Below are 20,952 nucleotides of genomic sequence, written 5' to 3'. Positions count from 1 at the left end.
CCTAATGGATCTCCTGTATCCATGCATACTCTTCCTTATCTCCATTGTGGAGTAGTAGACTGATTTCAGATTTCATCTTGATAGTCCGGGTCAGTCACCCCAGCCAACACTGTAACTCCCTGTTGACTTAAAGGTAGGAGGAGCCCAAAGTATCCAGGTGGCAATCTTAACTTCCAGTTTAATGGAATCGTTGTTCTGTCTCCTGATGGCAGCATTCTTCCCTCTGGAACTAAGACCTCTAGGCCCAGCAGAACATAATGTTGTGGGAAGAAGAGGCAAAAATTTTGCTAGTGTATCACTAGGGGTGATGGTGAGTGGTGCCACTTCCACTTCCACCTTGATTCCTGGACCTGTGAATCTTAATTATGGGAGAATCAATCCCATATATTGGACACTGATTCAGAGCATACATGGCCTTTTGGAGAATTTTGCCCCAGCCCTGCAAAGTATTATCACCTAGTTGGCAATATAATTGTGACTTCAAAAGGCCATTCCACCATGCTCTCAACCCAGCTGCTTCAGGATGATGAGGAACAAGGTAACACCAGTGATTTCCATGAGCATGAGCCCACTGTCGCATTTCTTTAGGTGTAAAGTGAGTGCCTTGGTCAGAGACAATGCTGTGTGGGATACCGTGATGGTAATAAGGCATTCTGTGAGTTCACAGATGGTAGTCTTGGCAGAAGCACTGCATGCAGGATAGGCAAACCCATATCTGAAGTAAGTGTCTATTCCAGCGAGGACAAACCTCTGCCCTTTCTATGATGGAAGCGGTCCAATATAATCAACCTGACACCAGGTAGCTGGCTGATCACCCCGAGGAATGGTGCCATATTGAGGGCTCAGTATTGGCGCCTCTGCTGCTGGCAAATTGGGCACTCAGCAGTGGCCGTAGCCAGATCAGCCTTGGTGAGTGGGAGCTCATGCATAACCTCCAGCCCTGCCACCGTGGCCACTTTGTTCATGCACCAATTGGGGGATAAGAGGGGTGGCTGGGGAAAGAGGCTGAGTGGTATCCACAGAATGGGTCATCCTATCCACTTGATTATTTAATTCCTCCTCTCCTAAGGTCACCCATTGGTGAGCTCACATGGGATACAAATATCTTCACAGTTTGTGACCACTCAGAGAGGTCCATCCACATATCTCTTCCCCAAATTTCTTTGTCACCAATTTTCCAATCATTCTTCTCCCAAGTCCCTGACCATCCAGTCATTGGCTACAGCCCATGAATCAGTATATAATCACACACCTGGCCATTTCTCCTTCCATGCAAAGTGTACAACCAGGTGCACTGCTTGAAGTTCTGCCTGCTGGGAAGATTTCCCTTCACTGCTGTCCTTCAGGGATGTCCTAGAAAGGGCTGTAGTGCTGCAGCTGTCCACTTTCACAATATGGTGCCTGCATATTGTGCAGAACCATCTGGAACCAGGCCCTAGTCTTCTCTTCCTCTGTCAACTGACCATAGAGAATTCCCCATGAGTCCACCAGTGCAGGCTGGGCGAGAGAAGGCAGGGTGGCAGGAATGGAGACCATGGGCATTTGAGCCACTTCCTCATGTAACTTACTTGTGCCTTCAGGACCTGCTCGAGCCCAATCATGTATATACCACTTCCATTTGATGATGAAATGCTGCTGTGCATGACCCATTTTAAAGCTAGATGGGTCAGAAAGCACCCAGTTCATGATAGGCAGCTCAGGTCACATGGTGACTTGATGACCCATAGTCAAATGCTTAGTTTCCACCAAAGCCCAGTAACAGGCCAAGAGCTGTCTCTCAAAATGAAAGTAGTTATCTACAGAAGATGGCAGGACCTTGCTCCAAAATCCTAGAGACCTCTGCTGTGATTCACCCATGGGGCCTGCCAAAGGCTCCAAACAGCATCCCTATCTGCCATGGACACCTCAAGCACCATTTGATCTGCTGGGTCATATGGCTCAAGTGGTAGAGTAGCTTGCACAGCAGAATGGACCTGTTGCAGAGCCTTCTACTATTCTGGAACCCATTCAAAACTGGCAGCCTTTTGGGTCACTCCATAAATGGACCAGAGTAACACACCCAAATGAGGAATGTGTTGCCCCCAAAATCCAAATAGGCCCACTAGGCATTGTGACTCTTTCTTGGTTGTAGGAGGGGCCAAATGCAACAACTTATCCTTCACCTTAGAAGGAATATCTCAACAGGACCCACACCACTGGATCCCTAGAAATTTTACTGAGGTATAAGGTCCCCGAGGTTTAGTCAGATTTATTTCCCATCCTCTGGCACACAAATGTCTCACCAGTAAGTTCAGTGTGTTTGCTACTTCTCGCTCACCAGATCCAATCAGCATAATGTCATCAATGTAATGGACCAGTGTGATATCTTGCAGCAGTGAAAGGCGATCAAGGTCTCTTGATTATGACACAAAGTCAGAGAGTTGATGTACCTCAGGGGTTGATGTACCCCTGAGGTAGGACAGTAAAGCTGAAGGCAAATTGCTTCTGGTGGGCTTTATGGACAGTCAATGGCTGCATACCAGGTACTAAGAGACGTGTTAATTTGCTCAAACAATGAAACAACATCTGGTACAGCAGCTGCAATTGGAGTCACCACTTCATTAAGCTTATGATAATCCACTGTCACTCTCCATGATCCATCTGTCTTCTGCCTGTGCAAATTAACACATATCCTAGTACCTGGTATGCAGCCATTGACTTGGCAAATGCCTTTTTCTCCATCCCTGTCTATAAAGCCCACCAGAAGCAATTTGCCCTCAGCTGGCAAGGCCAGTAATGATCATCTGCCCACCTCGGTCTCCCAAAGTGCTGGGATTACAGGAGCCACCCCAAGTGCTGGGATTACAGGAGCCACCACACCTGGCCAATTGTCTGTTTTTGTAATTCAAATTAGTCCTTTGTCCATTTGACCTAGAGATTTTCTGTTTGTATAAGAGGAATGCAGTAGACTTCCTATCAATTTCACTTCTAGGAACACTGATTAATTAGCCAATGCCAGAGCTCTACATGAGTCAGACTATTCTGATTGCCACTTTTTCTCTGCTGTCCATCACAGTAGCTACGCCCACCTTGCCTTTGACGGTTGAGTGCTACCACTTGGCCCCTACCACCTTAGGATTCAATTACTCCCATCATATTTTAAATGTTGTAGTTGAGTGACTGTGGTTCCCACCATTAGATCTGATACACAGAGAAGAGCAATTACAAGCCTCTTCAAAAATGCAGGTGCTGCCCTCACAAATTTATTTTGCAAGGCATTCGTCAAGGGTCTATCTTCTGGACCCTCTCAGCTGGGATGCGTAGGTCTAAAGTGACTAATCCACTCCACCATCCCAATCTCCCTAAACTTTTGGGTCCCTTCCTCTACATTAAACCAAGGGAGATCAGGTATTTCCATCTCACTCACAGTGGCCATCTTTTAATCCATGTTTCAGCTAACCAAGCAAATAACCTATTAGAACCTTTTTAAACTCCCTGAGCTGCAACATTAAAAGCAGAGCCCTACTTAGTGGGCCCACATCAATAAATTCAGCCTGATCCAACTCTATGTTCCTTCCACCATTATCCCATACCCTTAATATCCATTCCCATGCCTGTTCTCCGGATTTCTTTTTATATAAATTAGAGAACTCAAACAGTTCTTTTCGAGTGTAGTGCACCTCCTCGTGGGTCACACTCTCAACCTCACCTCCAGGGGCCTGCTGGGACTTTAGTCTAGTTACAGGTCTAGAAGCAAACAGGAGTGTTGGGGATGGCTTCTGAGGAGAATCAACATTATCTTGCTTGGCAGCTTCCTCAGGGGAGGCCATCACTGTTGTCTCAGGCAGTGCAGGGTTTATCTCTTCAGACAGAGGTGGAAAAGCGGATGACAGCATGGGTCAGGGAGGGTATGTTGCCACTACTGGGAATGGGGAAGTTGTTCCTTCTGGCAAAAAAGGTTCATCAGAGTTTACAAACTCATTGTCCCCAGCTTCATTAGGGTCCTCCCACATGTCCCTAGTCCAAGTTGCAGGGTCCCATTTTTTTCCAATCAATGCCCTCACTTTAATAGCAGATACCTGGCGAGGCTGTGCATGCACCTTTTGTTGCAGGTCAGTCACTAGCATATAAGAGCTTGTGTCTGTTTTTCCACAATTTCGGCTCTTTCTCTACAGAAGATAAGACTCTCACTAAGGGCAATCTTAGCAGATTTGAAGCTCAGTACCTCCTTCTGAAGCCGGGAGACAGAATCCCTGAGTTCATCATTTTCTTTCATCACTTTGTCCACTGAACTTAGGGGCAACCAACCAGCTTCATTATATTCCTTGGTTCTCCACACATGGTCAAAGGTATTACGTATAGACTCACCAAACTCCTTGCCTCTCATGAGTGGTGAATCAGGAGTGTTAAATGCATTTATTTTTAATAACTCTCTAAACAATTCATCCCAAGAACTATCAGAGTTCTCCCTACTATTAGAAATACAGTCCTTGGCATTTTGGGGTCTAATCATATTAAGCAGCTAACTCCAGAAACACCAAAACCAATTAAATAATTCCATCCGGGCTGGATGCGGTGGTGGACGCCTGTAATCCCAGCACTTTGGGAGGCCAAGGTGGGCGGATCATGAGGTCAAGAGTTCGAGACCAGCTTGGCCAACATGGTGAAACCCCGTCTCTACTAAAAATACAAAAATCAAAAAAAAAAAAAAAAAAATTCCAGGCATGGTGGCATGTGCCTGTAATCCCAGCTACTTAGGATGCTGAGGGAGGAGAATTGCTTGAACCTGGGAGGCAGAGGTTGCAGTGAGCCAAGATCACACCACTGCACTCCAGCCTGGGTGACAGAGATTTAAAAAAAAGAAGAAAGAATTCCATCCTTAATACTCTGTTCCTCTAGAACCATGTCTGGTACCAAAATCTGTATTAATCAGGGATCCCTTACAGGGACAGAATTAATAGAATATATAGATCTCCTATTATTATATATAATAATTATATTATTATAATTATTACATATAATTATATTTAATTATATGATTATAATTATTATATTTATTATATTATTTATAATTATTATATTATATATTATAATTATATATAATTATTATAGTTGGTTATATAATTATAATTATAGATTAATTATATTTAAATTTATTATAATTTATATTATATTTAAATTTATTATAATTGTATTTGTTATAATTATTATATATAATAATAGGAGATATATATATGAAGGGGAGTTTATTAAGTATTAACATACACGATCACAAGGTCCCACAGTAGGCTGTCTGCAAGCTGAGGAGCAAGGAGAGCTAGTCTAAGTCCCAAAACTGAAGAACGTGGAGTCCGATGTTCAAAGGTAGGAAGCATCCAGCACAGGAGAAAGATATAGGATTGCAGGCTAGGCCTGTCTCTCTTCTTTTTACGTTTTTCTGCCTGCTTTATATTTGCTGGCAGCTGATTAGATTGTGCCCACCCGATTAAGTGTGGATCTACCTTTCCCAGCCCACTGACTCAGATGTTAATCTCCTTTGGCAACACCCTCACAGACACACCCAGGATCAATATTGCATCCTTCAATCCAATCAAGTTGACACTCAGTATTAACCACCACAGGGATAGATATGGGGAGAAGTTTTGACTCTTTTCTATCCACCACATTGCCCAGTGTAGATCACTGCCTTCTCCATCAGCCCTACTGCAAAACCAAAATGCAGGAATACCAAGAGGCTCATAGAAAAACACCCTTAGGATGTAGAATGAAAAAAAACCCAAAAAAACAAAAAAACCCAAAAACAACACATAAAAAAACAATAAATGCTGGCCCAAGCAACAAGCAGCTAAAGGTATCATTCTATCTTTCCTTCTAGGCCTCCTTTTCAGCCAGAGGTCTAGACAAATACATTCTTAGAAAGGAACAAAGCCTAGGGTAAGGTATAGGAAGGGGCATAGCCCCCCGATGAGAGCAACACAAATCATAGCCCCCCAATGAGAGCAACACAAATGACGATATTCAAAGTTGGACTGCAACTCACCAGGGGTGGCACAAGCTAAGGCCTAGGCTTTGATGCCTCCCACCACTTTCTCCATTCATTATCCACCAAGGTAGCTGATACCTATAAGGGAAAATGACCTCACAGGTCAAAATAACTAGACAACTGGAAAGGCGATAAAGTGAATAACTTATTTTAGATGACAAAGTTAATAAACACAAGCAAAAGTAACGTCCCCAAAGAAATAAAAGAGGATATTGGTACTAAAGCAGACACAGTTACAACAAATCAAGTACAGGCCGGGTGAGGTGGCTCACGCCTGTAATCCCAGAACTTTGGGAGGCCAAGGTGGGTGGATCACCTCAGATCGGGAGTTTGAGATCAGCCTGACCGACATGGAGAAACCCCGTCTCTACTAAAAATACAAAAAAAAAATTAGCTGGGCATGGTGGTGCGTGCCTGCAATCCCAGCTACTCGGGAGGCTGAGGTAGGATAATCGCTTGAACCTGGGAGGTGGAGGTTGCAGTGAGCCGAGATTGCGCAATTGCACTCCAGCCTGGGCAATAAGAGCAAAACTCCATCTCCCAAAAAAAAAAAAAAAAAAAAAAAAGAATCAAGTATGATTATGTATATTCAAAATATAGATGAAATAAACTAATTAGATGAGATCTACAGCAAAATGCAAATGATCCAAGATCAGGTCAAGGAACTTTTCCAAAAGACTTTGGGAAGGAATAAAAGATGAAAAATATAAAATTAAGAAAAATGATAAAATTAGCTGGTTGTGGTGGTGAGCACCTGTAATCCCAGCTACCTGGGAGGCTGAGGCAGAAGAATCTCTTGAACCTGGGAGGCAGAGGTTGCAGTGAGCCGAGATTGTGCCATTGTACTCCAGCCTGCGTGACAGAGCAAGACTCTGTCTAAAAAAAAAAAAGAAAGAAATATGGTAGATGGGCATAGAAATTACAACATTCATATAATAGGAGTTCTAACAGGAGAGAAAAAAGTAAATGGAGGGAAGCCGATATTTTAAAAAAAGCGTGAACTTCCAAAGAAATGTTGATATTGAATGGCTTATGAAGTGATACATAGGGTTGATATGAAAAAATGAATACTTAGTGATACACGTATATATACACATATATATTCATTGAGACAGAGTCTCATTCTGTCCCCTAGGCTGGAGTGCAGTGGCATGATCACTGCTCACTGCAGCCTCGACCTCCTGGGCTCAATTCCAGGACTCAAGTGATCTCCTACCTCAGCCTCCCAAGTAGCTAAGACTACAGGCATGAGCCACCATGCCAAGCTAATTTTTGTATTTTTGGTAGAGTTGGGGTCTCAATATGTCGCCCAGGCTGTTTTTGAACTCCTGGATTCGAGTAATCCTCCCTCCTTGGCCTCCAAAGTGCGGGGATTACAGGCATGAGCCACTGTGCCTGGCCTCTGAACACAAGAAATTTAATGCAGAAGTACACCAGAAGCACATCATAGGCCAGAATGTTGCAGATTACATGCTCTACTTAATGGAAGAAGATGAAGATGCTTACAAGAAATGGTTCTGTCAATACATAAAGAATAGCATGACTCCAGACATGATGGAGGAGATGTATAAGAAAGCTCGGCCCAGCGCAGTGGCTCACGCCTGTAATCCCGCAGTTTCACTCTTGTTGTCCAGGATGGAGTGCAATGACACAATCTCAGCTCACTGCAACCTCTGCCTCCCGGGTTCAAGCTATTCTCCTGCCTCAGCCTCCCAAATAGCTGGGATTACAGGCATGCAGCACCATGCCCAGCTAATTTTTTGGATTTTTAGTAGAGATGGGGTTTCTCCATGTTGGTCAAGCTGGTCTGGAACTCCCGACCTCAGGTCATCCTCCCGCCTTGGTCTCCCAAAGTGCTGGGATTACAGGTGTGAGCCACTGTGCCCGGCAAATTTTTTAAATGACAAGGTCAAGGATATGACCAAAACGGCTAGAGGTCTAAATCACTGCAGGAGAACAGATAAAAAAACCGGAAGTCAAGTGTTGGAAAGGTCTACATGAATATTGAAATTGCTAGGGATTATTACAGAAGTACTGGCTAGAATGACGGTGAGCAAGAAGGAGTTAGATGCCTGTAACAGGGAGGGGAGTGAGTGGTATGTAGTTCAGGAGATTAAAAAAGAAAAATTTGCAACACTTCCATAGTCTACGTTTCAAATATTTCATTCTCCAAACATCATCTCTTTTTTTTTTTTGAACAGACTCGCACCCTGTCACCCAGGCTGCAGTGCAATGGCATGATCTCGGCTCACTGCAACTTCTGCCTCCTGGGTTCAAGCAATTCTCCTGCCTCAGCCTCCCGAGTAGCTGGGATTACAGGTGCCTGCCGCCACACCTGGCTAATTTTTGTATTTTTAGTAAAGATAGGGTTTCACCATATTGGCCAGGCTGCTCTCAAACTCCTGACCTCGTGATCTGCCTGCCTCGGCCTCCCAAAGTGCTGGGATTACAAGCGTGAGCCACTCCTTCTAGTACCCCAATCCAACAATTCTTTCATCTTTACAAGAACATTTACATTGATTGTATCACCTTCTTATCATCCTTCACCGCCTCCTGTCCTCACTTCGTTACCCAGCTTAAACTCCATGGTCAATAATTTAAGTCCCTTGCATATACTCTCAACTCCAACTCGCTTGATTCTCTCTTGCTTTGCTCCTTCGCTGACCAAAGCCCAGCTGAAATCCAGTTTTCTCTGCCTACTCCACACCTGCACCCTGACTGCTGAATGAGGCTCGAGGAAAACTTTCAAATTTGCTGACTCATCTTACTTTAAGTAATCATAAACTGCAAGTGGTCCCATAATTCTGCCTGGCAAATATACTATATTTTCCTAATCCACTTACTCTGACTTTCCTAAACAATTTTTTATTTTCTCCTGTCTCCTCAAATCTCAGAGACCTTTTCTTCCATCCTGATTGTTGGCTAATGACTTAGCTCCTTATTACACTGGAAGCAATCATTACTGACTCCACACACTTCCACCATATTTCCTTAACCTGTCTGCATCTGTACCCACATATTCTTTCTCTCTTGTTACATGTGGATGAATTATCTGATTCCTATCTAATGTCAGCCCCTCCATATGTACACTAGGTCCCATCTCCTCTTTCCTAGTCAAGGACATTGCTTCAGTAATTCTCCTATCTCTCTTTTGTACCATCAGCTTTTTTCTAATATGTCTGTTTTTTTAATTGTTATTATTTTTTTGAGAAAGGGTTTCACTCTATCGCCCAGGCTGGAGTGCAGTGGTGTGACCATGGCTCAAGGCAGCCTCCACCTCCCAGGCTTAAGTGATCCTCCCACCTCAGCCTCCCAAGTAGCTGGGACTACAGTAGTGGTGGTGCACGCCACCACACCCAGCTAATACTTTTGTGTTTTTAGTAGAGATGGGGTTTCACCATGTTGACCAGGCTGGTCTCAAACTCCTAACCTCAAGTGATCCACCCGCCTCAGCCTCCCAAAGTGCTGGGATTATAGGTGTGAGCCACCACGCCCGGCCAGTCATTTTTTTTGAAATAATTTTCAAATGGCTTCCAGAAAATCATGCTCTCCTGGTTTGTCTTCTACCTTGCTGGCCACTTCCACATCTTTTTGATGGTTCCTCCTCATCTCCTTGACCTGAAAATATTTTTTTTTTTTTTTTTTTTTTGAGACGGAGTCTCGCTCTGTCGCCCGGGCTGGAGTGCAGTGGCCGGATCTCAGCTCACTGCAAGCTCCGCCTCCCGGGTTTACGCCATTCTCCTGCCTCAGCCTCCCAAGTAACTGGGACTACAGGCGCCCGCCATCTCGCCCGGCTAGTTTTTTGTATTTTTTAGTAGAGACGGGGTTTCACCGTGTTCGCCAGGATGGTCTCGATCTTCTGACCTCGTGATCCACCCGTCTCGGCCTCCCAAAGTGCTGGGATTACAGGCTTGAGCCACCGCGCCCGGCCCGACCTGAAAATATTGAAGTGGACCAGAGTTTACTCCTTGGACTTCTTTTACATCCACAATCCTTTGATGGTCTCACCTAGTCTTTTTTTTTTTTTTTTTTTTCCGTAGAGTCAGGGTTTTGCCATGTTGCCCAGACTGGTCTTGAACGCCTAAGCTCAGGCAATCTGCCCATCTCAGCCTCCCAAAGTGCTGGGTGTGAGTCACCACACCCAGCATCTCACCCAGTCTTATGGCTTTAAGTACCATATACATGCTGATGACGCCAAATGTATATCTCAGCTTTGACTTTGCCTCTGAGCTTTGCCCCTGAATTCTAGTCCTATATATCCAACTATCTACTTGATACCTCCACTTGGCTGAGCTCCTGATAGTCAGCACCAAGCCTATTTCTTATTCTTTGTTCCTGGTATACTTTTTGCCTTGATTTCTAGTTTGAATTTGTCTGATAGGAAATAGCTACCTGGTTTGTTCCTGGTATGTGAGTGTGTGTTCATATTAGGATGAAATGTCTATTTACATTTTTTTTTTTTTTTGAGACGGAGTCTCGCTCTGTCACCCAGGCTGGAGTGCAGTGGCACAATCTCGGCTCACTGCAACCTCCACCTCCCGGGTTCAAGTGATTCTTCTGCCTCAGCCTCCTGAGTAGCTATGATTACAGGCACCTGCTACCATGCCTGGCTAATTTTTGTATTTTTAGTAGAGAGGGGGTTTCACCATGTTGGTCAGGCTGGTCTCGAACTCCTGACTTTGTGATCTGCCCGCCTTGGCCTCCCAAAGTGCTGGGATTATTTACATCTTTTTACTTAGAACTTGCCCATATACTTTCATTTTAAGGGTATCTCATAGTATAGAGATAGTGTATTGCTAGACCTCAATTTTTGAATCCAGTCTGAGATCCAACCTGAGTTTCTGCTTTCTTATTGATCAACATAATTGATTAATATTTATCGTAATTTCAGTTATATTGGGACTTATTTTTGTTATTTATAAAGATTAGTAAGATTTAAAAATCTCTAAGATTTCTTAAGAAAGAAAGATGATGGCTGGGTGCAGTGGCTCATGCCTGTAATCCCAGCACTTTGGGAGGCGGAGGCAGGAGGATCACCTGAGGTCGGGAGTTTGAGGCCAGCCTGACCAACGTGGAGAAACCCCGTCTCTACTAAAAATACAAAATTAGCCGGGTGTGGTTGTGCATGCCTGTAATCCCAGCTACTCGGGAGGCTGAGGCAGCAGAATCACTTGAACCCAGGAGGCAGAGGTTGTGGTGAGCCAAGATTGCACCATTGCACTCCAGCCTGGGCAACAAGAGCAAAACTCCATCTCAAAAAAAAAAAAGAAAAAAGAAAAAAAGGAAAAGAAGGAGAAGGAAAATAATCAAATTACATAATGAAATTAAGAGAACTACTACAGATACAACAGAAATAGAAAACCATAGGATGGTCAATTAGAGACTAATACATTTAATAATAATAGATGAATTAGATGGTTTTCGGTAAGAAGAATAAGAAGAAAAAATAAAAAATAAAAATAAATAGATGATTTTAGAAAATATAAAATGTCAAAATTGGGAAAATAAATTAAGTATAAACAGATAAATATCTATAAATAAATTGGTAATTAAAGACCTTATCCAAAGACAACAGCTTTAGGCATATCAGGTTTTACAGTGAGTTTTACCAAGACTTCAAAGAACAAATAATCCTTTTAACAAATAAATTGTTCTAGAAAAGAGGAAAAGCTGCTTTACTCTTTATTTCAAAATCAGATAAAGACCATATAAGAAAAGAGAATCATAAACTCAAGTTACTGGCTGGGAGCGGTGGCTCACGCCTGTTATCCCAGTACTTTGGGAGGCCCAGGCGGGTGGATCACTTGAGGCCAAAAGTTCAAGACCAGCCTGGCCAACCTTGTGAAACTCCGTCTCTATGAAAAATACAAAACAAAATGAGCTGCTCAGGAGGCTGAAGCACAAAAATTGCTTGAACATGGTAGGCGGAGGTTGCAATGAGCCGAAATCACGCCACTATACTCCAACCTGGGTGACACAGCGAGACTCTATCTAAAACAATAAATAAATAAATAAACTGAAGATAGTAATGAAAATAGATTTTTTAAAAAGATGCACATAAATATCCAACTGAACTCAACACAAGGTTTTCTTCCAGGAATACAAGAATGGCTTAACATGAGAAAACTATCCAATTAACTGTATCTATGAATTAAAGGAGGAAAATCACATGATCATCCCAAGAGGTATAGAATAAAACATCTAATAAACATTTATGTTTTACAATTCTTTATAAATGGCCAACACAGTGAAATCCCATCTCTATTAAAAATACAAAAAATTAGCCAGGCATAGTGGCGGGCACCTGTAATTCTAGCTATTCGGGAGGCTGAGGCAGGAGAATCACTTGAACCTGGGAGGAGGAGGTTGCAGTGAGCCGAGATCATGCAATTGCACTCCAGTCAGGGCAACAAGAGTGAAACTCCATCTCAAAAAAAAAAAAAAAAAGAAAAGAAAAATCTTTAGAAAAACAGAAATATTACTATATATAACACAATACCTTTATCCTGAAAATTTAACTTTGTGAAATGACACAAAAAAAACCTGAAAAAAAAACCAATAAAACTATAGGCCGGGCATGGTGGCTCACACCTGTAATCCCAGAACTTTGGGAGGCCGAGGCGAGTGGATCACCTGAGGTCAGGAGTTTGAGACCAGCCTGACCAATATGATGAAATCTCATCTCTACTAAAAATACAAAAATTAGCCAGGTGTGGTGGCATGCGCCTGTAATCCCAGCTACTTGGGAGGCTGAGACAGGAGAATCACTTGAACCCGGGAGGCAGAGGTTGCAGTGAGCCGAGATCGCACCATTGCACTCCAGCCTGGGCAACAGCGAAACTCCATCTCACACACACACACACACAAAACTACTTTCTTAGATAAGACATCTTATCTTAGTAAAGATATCGATTCTCCCCAAATTAATCTATAAATTCAAATGTATTAAATATATAGAAAATGTACTTTTTTAAAAATCTTTTTTTCAGACAGACTGTCACTCTGTCACCCAGGTTGGAGTGCAGTGGTGTGATCTCGTCTCACTGCAACCTCTGCTTCCCAGGTTCAAGTGATTCTCCAGCCTTAGGCTCCTGAATAGCTGGGATTAGTGTATATTTAGTAGAGATGGGGTTTCATCATGTTGGCCAGGCCGGTCTCCAACTCCTGGCCTCAAGTGGTCAGCCCGCCTCAAACTCCCAAAGCGCTGGGATTACAGATGTGAGCCAGAAAATGTTTTTAAATGTTAAAAATATTAGCTGGAACTTTTTCTAGCTGTGACAAACTCTTTCTAAAATGACTATGGAAAAGTAGTCAGTGAAAAGATAGTCAATTTTGAAAAAGGAGGTGAAAGGGGGGTAAATAGGCCGGGTGTGGTGGCTCATGCCTGTAATCCCAGCACTTTGGGAGGCTGAGACAGGCGGATCATGAGGTCAGGAGTTCGAGACCAGCCTGGCCAACATGGTGACTCTACTGAAAATATAAAAATTAGCCGGGCATGCTAGTGTGTGCCTGTAATCCCAGCTACTCAGGAGGCTGAGGTTGCAGTGAACGGAGATCATGCCATTGCACTTCAGCCTGGGCAATAGAGTGAGACTCTGTCTCAAAAACAACAACAGCAACAAAAATACAGGGGGGTAATAATAACAACTATTAAGACCTAACACACTATAGAAATGTGAAAAAACCCAGTGAGACAGACACAAGGACAAATAAACCAATGGAACAGATAGAAAGCTCTGGATAGATCCATGATACATAGAACTTCACATGAAAAAGGTGGCATCATAAAGGTGGCAAAGGCGTGTTTATGACGAAAAGTCAGATTGTTTAGAAATTATGTTTATAGGCCGGGCACAGTGGCACATGCCTGTAATCCCAGCACTTTGGGAGGCCAAGGCAAGTGGATCACCTGCGGTCAGGAGTTCAAGACCAGCCTGGCCAACATGGTGAAGCCCCATCTCCACTAAAAATACGAAAATTAGCTGGGCGTGGTGGCTCACGCCTGTAATCCCAGCTACATGAGAGGCTGAGGCTGGAGGATCCGGGAGGCGGAGGTTGCAGTGAGCCAAGATTGTGCCACTGCACTCTAGCCTGGGTGATAGAGCATGATTCTGTCACAAAAAAAAGAAAAAAAAAAAAAAAGAAAAAGAAATTATGTTGATAAAACTGGTTCATAATATGAAAAAAATTAAGTTAGAGCCTTACCTCACACTAAAGGTGAACTTCAGATGGATTAAAGATATAAAGAACACAGGCAGGCATGGTGGCTCACACCTGTAATCCCAGCAATTTGGGAGGCCGAGGCGGGCAGATCACGTGAGGTCAGGAATTGGAGACCAGCCTGGCCAACATGATGAAACCCCGTCTGTACTAAAAATACAAAAAATTAGCAGTGGCAGGTACCTGTAATCCCAGCTACTCAGGAGGCTGAGGCAGGAGAATCACTCGAACCCAGGAGGCGGAGGTTGCAGTGAGCTGACATCGTGCCATTGCACTCCAGCCTGGGCAACATGAGTGAAACTCCATCTCAAAAAAAAAAAAAAAAAAAGATATAAAGAAACAGGGTGGGCACAGGCGTGAGCCTGTAATCCCAGCACTTTGGGAGGCTGAAGGGGGAGGATCACTTGAACCCAGGAGTTTGAGACCAGTCTGGTAAATATGGTGAGACCCTATCTCCATTAAAAAGAAAAACATTAAATTAAAAAAAAAAACATATAAAAGAAAAAGTAAACCACAAAGCTAATGGAAGATAATGAATTCTTATCCATGGGTAAAAAAGTATAATATGTTTATGACTTAGCATGAAGAAAGGTTTCTTAAACAAGGTACCAAAATACAAAATTTAAGGCTGAAAGTTAATGAATTATTTACCAGCATGGCAAATTTAAGAGGTGGTTAATACCAAATCTTAGCATGAATTTGGGAGGAGACCGACCTCTTGTGCACTGCAGAGGGAACTGTAAACTATCTTAATTGTTCTGGGAAATACTCTGGATATGCTCAGTAAAGTTAAGAGTGTGTGTGTGCGTGTGAGTGTGTGTGTGCTCTGTCACCCCAAGATCCCATCTCCTGGGTATATGTCCTAGAAAAATTGTCACGTGGCTTACCACAGTAACACATACAAGTGTTTATCCAGGTCTCCCAAGATAGCAGGGAAGTGGAAGCAACCCAGGTGTTTTGTTTGTTTGTTTGTTTGTTTTTTGAAACAGGGTCTTGCTCTGTCTCCCAGGCTAGAGTGCAGTGGCATAATTTCGGCTCACTGCAGCCTTGACCTCCTGGTGATCCTCCCACCTCAGCCTCTTGAATAGCTGGGACTACAGGCACGCACAAGCACACTCGGCTAATTTTTAAATTTTTTTGTGGAGACAGTATTTCACCATGTTGCCCAGGCTGGTCTCAAAGTCCTGGGATCAAGTGATCCACCCACCTCGGCCTCCCAAAGTGCTGGGATTACAGGTGTGAGCTACCACATCCAGCCAGCCCAAGTGTTTTAACCACAGGAATGGGTACCTAAAACAGGTGGATGTAAACTGTGAGATAAATGTAACAACTAAAAGCAACAAACTAGATGTACATATGGAGCACAGATGTAAACACAAATGCTAAATGAAAACAGGCTGGGCGCGGTGGTTCACACCTATAATCCCGGCACTTTGGGAGGCCGCTTGAGTCCAGGAGTTCGAGACCAGCCTGGATAACGTGGCGAGATCCTGTCTTTACAAAAAATAAAAAAATAAGCCGGACATGGTGGCGCTCGCCTGAAATCCCAGCTACTCAGCAGCCTGAGGTGAAAGGATCACTTGAGCCTGGGAGAAGGGGATTGCAGTCAGCCATGATTGTACCAATGCACTCCAGCCTGGGTGACAGAGCAAAGCCCTGTCTTAAAAAAAAAAGAAGCTGCGTATGGTGGCTCATGCCTGTAATTCCAGCACTTTGGGAGGCCAAGGCGCGTGGATCACACGAGGTCAGGGGTTCGAGACCAGCCTGGCCAACGTGGTGAAACCCTGTCTCTACTAAAAATACAAACATTAGCCGGGCGTGGTGGTGGGCGCCTGTAGTCCCAGCTACTCAGGAGGCTGAGGCAGGAGAATTGCTTGAACCTGGGAGGGTGAGGTTGCAGTGATCCGAGACTGCTCCACTACACTCCAGCCTGGGTGGGAGAGACTCCATCTCAAAAAAAAAAAAAAAAAGGAAAAGAAAATAAAGGATATTTAAAGCACAATATTATTTATACTTATACATATTAAATAGAAAGGCTGGGTGTGGTGACTCACGCCTGTAATCCCACCACTCTGGGAAGCCGAGGCGGGCAGATCACCTGAGATCAGGAGTTCCTGGCCAGCATGACGAAAACCCATCTCTACTAAAAACACAAAATTAGCCGGGCATGGTGGGCACGCCTATAATCCCAGCTACTTGGGAGGCTGAGGCAGGAGAATGACTTGAATTTGGGAGGGGGAGGTGGCAGTGAGCTGAGATTGCGCCACTGCACTCCAGCCTGGGCAACAGAGAGTGAGACGACTCAGTTAAAAAAAAAAAAAAAAAAAAAAGAAATATACCTTCTGGGTTCCGGTGACTCTTCCCAGTCTCCTCCTAAAAACTATACAGAGCAAAAACGACAGCAAATAAAATTCCTACAGCAAATATCGAATACAGCAAAAAAAAAAAAAAAAAAAAAAAAAAAAACCAAACTACAATCCCCAATATACATACAAGTTGAAAAAAATACCCTGGAAACCAGCCTGAATCCCCACAAGTGTGTAGACATCACTGGAGCTGCTTGAAAGAGCAGGGAATATGGAGGGTCTTAAACATTAATGGAACCTGATAACATCAACAAGTTTCACTCCCAGAAAAAAGGTGCCCAAACCTTAGTGGGAACAGCCGAGAACTGGTCTGAAACCTGGCATATCAGCACTGGCAACAGGAGTCATAAGGCTTGGAGAATTCATACGAACAACAGTGGCAGTCTTGCGAAAGTGTGTCGTTGGGGATAAAGAGGCACTTTGGAAAATAAAATAAATGTTCCTGCTAATAAGTATCCCACTGAAAAAAACACTAGGAAAATCAGAGGAAGTTGGGCTACAAGAAAGGCACACTATGACAACAGGAGAGGGAGCTCTTGAGTTAAAAAAAAAAAAAACAAACAAACAAACAAACAAAAAAAAACAACCAACCAGGAAATACCCTCAAAACACATTCTCTTCAAAAGATCCATCTGTTAAAAGCTGTTCCGGCCAGGCGTGGTGGCTCAAGCCTGTAATCCCAGCACTTTGGGAGGCTGAGACGGGCGGATCACTAGGTCAGGAGATCGAGACCATCCTGGCTAACACGGTGAAACCCCGTCTCTACTAAAAATACAAAAAACTAGCCGGGCGAGGTGGCGGGCGCCTGTAGTCCCAGCTACTCGGGAGGCTGAGGCAGGAGAATGGCGTGAACCCGGGAGGCGGAGCTTGCAGTGAGCTGAGATCCGGCCACTGCACTCCAGCCTGGGCGACTCAAAAAAAAAAAAAAAAAAAAAAAAAAAAAAAAGCTGTTCCAGGCCAGGTGCGGTAGCTCAAGCCTGTAATCCCAGCACTTTGGGAGGCAGAGGCTGGGAGGATCACCTGAGGATGGGAGTTCGAAACCAGCCTGACCAACATGGAGAAACCCCATCTCTACTAAAAATACAAAATTAGCTGGGCGTGATGGCACATGCCTGTAATCCCAGCTACTCTGGAGGCTGAGGCAGGAGAATCTCCTGAAACCCCGGAGGTAGAGGCTAGGAGAAGATCAAGCACGACACTCCAGCAGCCTGGGCAACAAGAGTGAAACTCTGTCTCAAAAAAAGAAAAAAAAAAAAAAAAAGGAAAAAAGCTGGTCCAGAAAAATCCAACATATCCAAATATGAGACCAGGCATTGTGGCATACACCTGTAATCCTAGCACTTTGGGAGGCCCAGGCAGGATGACCACTTTGGGAGGCCCAGGTGGGAGGATCACTTGAGGCCAGGAGTTTCAGACCAGCCTGGCCAACATGGTGAAACTTTGTCTCCACTAAAAATACAAAATTAGCCAAGAGTGGTGGTGGGTGCCTGTAATCCCAGCTACTTGGGAGGCTGAGGCAGGAGAATCGCCTGAACCCAAGAGATGGAGGTTGCAGGGAGCCAAGATCGCCACCACTGCACTCCAGCCTGGGCGACAGAACAAGACTGTCTCACAAATAAATAAATAATAAATAAACTCAAACATTAATAATAATCACAACCAAAATTCAGTATCCTGGCCGGGTGTGGTGGCTCATGCCTCTAATCCCAGCGCTTTGGGAGGCCGAGGCCAGTGGATCACCTGAGGTCAGGAGTTCGAGACCAGCCTGGCCAACATGTTGAAACTCCATCTCTACAAAAAAATACAAAGAAATCATCCTGGTGTGGCAGTGCACACCTGTAATCCCAGCTACTCAGGAGGCTGAGGCAGGAGAATCGCTTGAACCTGGGAGGCGGAGGTTGCAGTGAGCCGAGATTGTGCCACTGCACTCCAGCCTGAGTGACAGAGCAAGACTCTGTCTCAAAAAAACAAACAAGCAAGACAAACAAAAAAATTCAGTATCCATACAAAGTTACTATAAGAACAAAACCCCACAGAAACAAGAATCACAAGTTATGACAGATGAAACTATACCATAAAAAAATACTATCCCAAAGCAGAATCCAAAACTAAACTACAGGATACATAAGTGTAGTGGATGCTATGGTATGTTCCCTAAATACCCACTTCAGGACTGGAGCACTCATACTTCAAGTTGCTGGTAATGGTGGCTAAATCCTTGTCTGTGACTCCAAGAGAATCCCTTCACCCAAGGCAACACCGTCTCACGAAGATCCACCTGCATGTTGTGACAGGTCCATGCCAAGATATAGAAGCCCTTGCCTCAGGGTGAGACAACTCTGAAGGGCGATTCTGACTTGAAAGCTCCCCATGGATTGGCTGAGACCTTTGTTGCAACTGCGTCATGGTCAGTAGTGTGCTGGAACTGGCTCCTACTGGCCTGTGAGAGCCAATTGTTACAGTTTTAGGAATTTTGCAAGCAGGTTGTTAAACACAGCCACTATTAAAACTTCAATTACATATATTTAAAACTAAATAATATTAAAAACCAAGGTAATAAACACTCAATATGCATTACCTTCTGATTATTTTACTACATGTACTATTGTCTATTTAGAGATTATCTATAATATATCTGAATGGGTGCTACTATGCATTTTAATTTTATTTATTTATTTATTTATTCTTGCTTCGTTGCCCAGGATGGAGTGCAGTGGCACAATCATGGCTCACTGCAATCCCCTCCGCCCAGGCTCAAGCGATCCTCCCACCTCAGGCTCCCGAGTAGCTGGGACTACAGGCAGGCACTACCATGCCCAGCTAATTATTTTATTTTATTTTTTAAATTTTATTTATTTATTTTTTGAGATGGAGTTCCCACTCTGATGCCCAGGCTGGAGTGCAGTGGCGCAATCTAGGCTCACTGCAACCTCTGCCTCCCAGGTTCAAGTGATTCTCCTGTCTCAGCCTCCCAAGTAGCTGGGATTACAGACGTGCACCATCATGCCCAGCTAATGTTTGTATTTTTAGTAGAGACGGGGTTTCACCGTGTTGGCCAGGCTGGTCTCAAACTCCTGACCTCAAATGATCTGCCTGCCTTGGCCTCCCAAAGTGCTGGGATTACAGGCATGAGCCACCGTGCCAGGCCAAATTTTTTGATTTTTTGTAGAGAGAGAGGGTCTCGCCATGTTGCTCAGGCTGGTCTGAAACTCCTGAGCTCAACTGATCCACCTGCCTTGGCCTCCCAAAGTGCTGGGATTAGCTACTATGCATTTCTTTCCGGCTCCATGTTCAGTAACATCATGTTGCCAACTTTCAGTTAGCCATGATAGAAATATTTACACACTGACTAGGCGAGGTGGCTTACGCCTGTAATCCCAGCCCTTTGGGAGGCCGAGGTGTGTGGAGGTCCTGAGGTCAGGAGTTCGAGATCAGCCTGGCCAACATGGTAAAACCCTGTCTCTACTAAAAATACAAAAAAATTAGCTGGGCGTGGTGGCAGGCGCCTGTATGGAGGCAGAGGCAGGAGAATCACTTGAACCCGGGGGGCAGAGGTTGCAGTGAGCCAAGATCATGCCACTTCACTCTAGCCTGGGCAAAAGAGTGAAATGCTATCTCAAAAAAAAAAAAAAGACAGACATATTTACACACTGGAAATTGTCAGATGTTACAAATCGAAGCTTTCCTCTCCCAAGAGCCAGTTGTTAACTATTTACTAGCACAGCACTGATTATGGTTCAGCTGTTCCTCTTGTCCAATCCTCCTTCTTTCACTTTGTCACAACTGTCGATTCCAAGGGTACTCACCAATATTCATGTGTACACGTCTCTGTCTTAGAGTCTGCGTCTCAGAGAATGTGACCTTTACAAAAAGAATAGTAAGGGCCAAATATATAATTTGAGATACAGAGTTTGGGAATAAGAAAGGCCAAGAAAAATTAGAGAGATTAAAAAGATTTAAAACAAAGTAAAATGATCAAACCAGATCCAACATACATATTTCTGGATGCCATGAAGAAGAAAACAAAAGTAATGGAATCGAATTAATATTTACAACTATAATTCAATTAACACTTTGGGTGGAGGTGGGAGAAGACATGAATCTACATATTGGAAGAGCAAACCATGTACCAAATTAAATAAACCCAAATCGGTTAACTTTAAGATATATCCTATAAAATTATTATTCTTTAGTCCTTTATTTTTTTTAAGACAGGGTCTTGCTCTGTTGCCCAGGTTACAGTGCAGTGGCACAATCACAGCTCACTGCCGCCTCAACCTTCCAGGCTGAAGCGATTCTCCTACCTCAGCCTCCTAAGTAGCTGGGACTACAGGTGCATGCCAC

The sequence above is a fragment of the Papio anubis genome, chromosome 9, assembly GCF_008728515.1.
Source record: "Papio anubis isolate 15944 chromosome 9, Panubis1.0, whole genome shotgun sequence".
NCBI lineage: Eukaryota > Metazoa > Chordata > Mammalia > Primates > Cercopithecidae > Papio > Papio anubis.
Note: the sequence above shows the minus strand (reverse complement) of the source record.